Here is a 4,743-nt window from a genome sequence, read left to right as displayed (position 1 = left end):
ACAAGGCCCGTTGTCCGTTTAGTTAGCGGACTGAGTATACAGAAACTGAGACAAGGCCCGTTGTCCGTTATATAAATATATATATATATATATGTATGTATGTGTGTGTATGTGTGTGGGTATGTTTATCTTTGTGTCTCTGTGTTTGTTCTCCAGTCACCGTATGACAACTGGTTTTTGTGTTTACGTCTCCGCAAATTAGCGGCTCGGCAAAAGAAACCGATTGTATAAGTACTAGGGTTCAAAAAGAAGCAATCCTGGGGTCAATATCCTCGGCTAACACTCTCCAAAGCGGTGCTCCTGCATTGCCGCAGTCAAATGACTGGAACAAATAAGAAAAAAAAATAATAAAAGAACATGACCAGCATTGTGGTGACCACAACGACATGCAGTTTGGTGGAGTTGAAAAGGATACTACTTTTCATTATCCCACAAAACCACATAGTCTCTATCGGGTATTGAGATAACGAATGGTCATTCAAGGCAAAAATTCAGCTGGTGTATATATGTGACAGTAAATATAATTTAAGGCCTAGTAGTTTAAGTGAAGCAAAAATAAGACAGAAAAATTAAATAACAAAAGCGGCACTTTGTTCGAAATATTACCTCATTAATCATTTTTCTTAAGTATTGCTTCTTATTTCTGTAATAGTTATTTATGCTCAATATGAAACACTAAAAGCTCTAAGAGCAATAATGTTATAATTACTTCGCGGTATCCGGTTTGTAGATACTTTCCATTACACCAAAATCTAATTAAATATATACATACAGATAATATCTTGTTTCACCACTCATTCTTTCTTCATCTACACAGTGTTATTTGCTCAGTGTTTAATTGAGTTTTACTTAAATGGGAAATCTGAATCTGTGTTGATCAAAGAAGAAGTTTTGCAGAAATTTGCTCTACATGTTCTTACAGACACTATCTTGTCATTCGTACCACCAGGAATTAATCGAACCACTGATTGATTCGTTGGAAACATAAAATTAATCGCTATATAGAATTAAAATTTTGAAATGAATACCTGAAATTTAATTACAGGGAAAAAACTATCGCCTTGCTATGTCTTCTTTTTGTCGACATAAAAATATTTGTAACAAGTTGATTTCAAATGTCTGTTTATTCGAATCTAGAGATTATTTACATAGCATACAAGACTGCAAATATATAAGCCAATAAGTAAATGAATAAATAAATAATAATGCACGGCTGCTCTATTTGCCATACATATCTCTATTCTTCGTTTAATAATAATGAATGTTATATCAATAACTGTTGACTTTTCCTTTCAATCCATTTGACAGCTGAAGAAGTGTAAAAATATGAATATACGAACAGCGTAATAACTTAGACGTAAATTTTTAAGAATTATCATCGTGGCTTTTGGTGATGATGATGATGATGATGATGATGATGATGATGATGATGATGATGATGGTGGTAGTGGTGTTGCTGGTAACCGTTGTGGTGGTGGCGGCAATGAGGAGGAAGGTAATCATCGGGATAATAATGGCAGAAACGTTTCGGATGATATTCTCGATGATTTTCAGGATCAATGTGACAATAATGCTAGTGAGGATGATGGTGCTTGTGTTGTCAGTGGTGTTAAATAAGATACTGCTGCTGATGTTGATGATACGGTGCGAATGATATGAAGACGAGGGTGATGATGATGAGGGGAAGGAGGTAGAGGTAGATGAGGAGTGAAGGGAGGGTGAAGGAACAGCAACACGAAGATGATAATAGTGGCTGTTGTTGTCACTGTTACTACCCCTGTTGATGTATGATGTTAGTGGTTGAAGTTGTGGTAGTGATAACGACGTTGATAATAATAGAAGAGGGACGAAGGAAATTATTCTCGCTATTTGCCTTTTGCTGTTTACATGTTTTTTTCCGTATTTTAATATTTGCTTATCTGCTGCAAAGTTAATAACGTTAGTAAGATATTGCAAAGCATCAAACTTAAGAAGTGAAGAAGAAAAGAATGCGTGAATCCAACGAATATTACCAAAACGTACAGTGCATTTTATTAGTCCTTTTTAAATAGTATTGTAGTAGTATTTGTTGTTTCTGATTTAGTTGTCCCCGATGTTGTTCTACTTTAGTAGGCATAAGACATTCAATGCTTTAATAAGTGCCAAAAATATGTCAGCTAACAAAGATCATAACAAATGAAAATGAATCACAAACAACATCAATATCAGCAACTAGATAGCCAAACACAATAAAAACGACAATACCGAAAACAACTATAGTTGGTAGATTATGAGAAAAAATATGAATATATTTTATACATGAAATGTGGACAGCTTTCTAAATATTTATTTTGATAGAAAAATAGACTATATTTACTGTAATGTTCAAGTATTTGATTCTCCTTTTCAAACATTTGTGCAACAAATGAAGTATGCTTCAGCTTACTTCAGTTGATAATATATGAAGTTGGGGAATGATGTCGATATATTATTGTATGTAGAACGGAGCAAGAATATTTTCGCATTTCATACAATAACATCGGTATGTTATTTTGACATGGGTACAGTACACCACAAGAAAATTTGAAGTGAGAAGGCCAGTCAGCAGCATCAAAACCAATATTTGAATAATATTATATGTTATCGATCACAATGTGAAATTCTATTGGTTTTGAACTTCGGATGAAATGTATTGCATTAAATATATCAAGGTAATTTGTTCAGAGCTCTCGAAATCCTCCCGCAATGATGTTGATGATGATGATGCGAATGATAATAAAGCTAATGATAATAATGATAATATTAATAATGGTAATGCTAACCACAATTGTTCAAAAATAAAGAAAAACATATTTGAAGCATACTCTAGCTGAAGCTCTATATAACGGTAAAAATATTTATATTCATAAAGATAGAATTAAAGAACCTAGTTATAAAATTAGTATCATTAAACCGAGAAATATTGATAATGAGAAACGTAACAATGATAAATAAAACTGTAGGCTAACAGAAAAAAAACGTAGTCATATGAATGGTAACAAAAGGACGATGCTAGTATAACTTCAAATAAACCAACAATAAATGTACTGGTGGATATTATAAGAAAACATAACTAAACACAGCGTAAGATAACGAACATAATAACTATTCCACCAAACGCATAGCTAGATCTAGACTTATTACTGTGCTATAATGTCGTCTATAAATTCATTAATAATTTCTCACACAGGCAGTGTCGGTCCATAGAGGATCGATAATTAATAGGAGACTTTGGAAATTAATTACTTCAGGGAATAAATAATTATAATTCATTAAAGCATTTCTAACGAATTTTGTAATTTTCTGCTTAATAGTCGCTGGGAAGACTTACTTGCTGTTGTTAAACCCCAAGTGAGCCCTAAACGAGCTGAATTACGATTCAGCTGTTATCATCTCGTACTTTATACAGATAAATTTATCTAGGTCGACATTTTCAACATGTTCGTTCGGATTTGCAAATTGCTATAACATGAGGGAGACATTGTTGTTATTTAGAGTCGATCAATGCTTAACGTATAGGCTACATAAATCGATTGAGCAAATGAGCATGTATGAAAATTCGATTGAGCACATGAGTGTGTATGAAAATTCGGTCGAGCACTTGACCGTGTATTAAAATTCGATTTCGCAGCGTCAACAAGATGGGAAAAGAGAGGCTATTTGAAAATACGGATATAAATATATCAACGTTGGAGATTTGTAGTTTGTCATTTAATCATTTCGAAATAATCCATCATTCAATTCAATATATAACATAGGTAGAAAGTTAATATCAATCAAGGTGAAAAGTTTTTCTAAAATTGTTGACAGCAACTTGTTTAGTTGTTAGGTAACCATCTTGGAAATTCCTGACGAACAAGAAAGGTATTAGCTATACGTTTATTTGAAATAACACGTCACTGAAGTCTGGCAATTAGATTCGCTGATTGCATAGCTCTATTGATGGTCAACATCATGATATCTCTGAGGTGCTATGTCGAAATGTTGAAATGGATATAAATTGAATTAATTGGATTGTTTCTACTGGTGTCTTTCTTCTTATTAACCTAGAATTCTCAGTTCACCTCCTCAAATCCATCAATGATATTTCCAAAGGAAACAGAAATTGCGTACCTTGCTTAGCAACATTAATCTTGTGTGTCTTAAAGGGATATTGATACTATGAATGCATAATCATGGATCAAAAGTCTCTTAACCACTACATATCACAACCGTCGAAACTCACATTGATTTGATATTTAGAATTACAGTTTCATTTCGAAACCAGAACGAATGCATCAATAAGACACGAAAGTAAGCTAATTGGCTTTTAAATCTCTCAAATTTCTAATATCAAAATATTTCAGTTTTTTCTAATAGCCGTACATGTAGCTGTGAGTGAAAAATAAGCAAATATGAATTCAGATAACAATTAACATAATTCTAAAAAAAAGTATATATCGTCTCTAATATGAATTATAGGCTATCAAAATATCTTCGGACAAAGTAGAACAGAAGATACTTATTTACCGGGAAAATATTTCGGGATCTCCTGACATACATAACCCTAGATAAGCTATTGCCTACAGAAGTTTTAGAGAACATAGTTACGCAGGTGGTAAGTGAGCAAAGAATAAATCATCCGGGGTCAGTGAGTATTTTGCTAAGATTGTTAACAGATACTATATTCTTGTGCCATGTTTTTGGTATAAAAAATATATATTTAAACATATATATATATATATA

This window comes from Octopus bimaculoides, chromosome 2 (assembly GCF_001194135.2).
Source record: "Octopus bimaculoides isolate UCB-OBI-ISO-001 chromosome 2, ASM119413v2, whole genome shotgun sequence".
Lineage (NCBI taxonomy): Eukaryota > Metazoa > Mollusca > Cephalopoda > Octopoda > Octopodidae > Octopus > Octopus bimaculoides.
The sequence above is the reverse complement of the archived record's forward strand: the minus strand, read 5'-3'. Positions refer to the sequence as shown.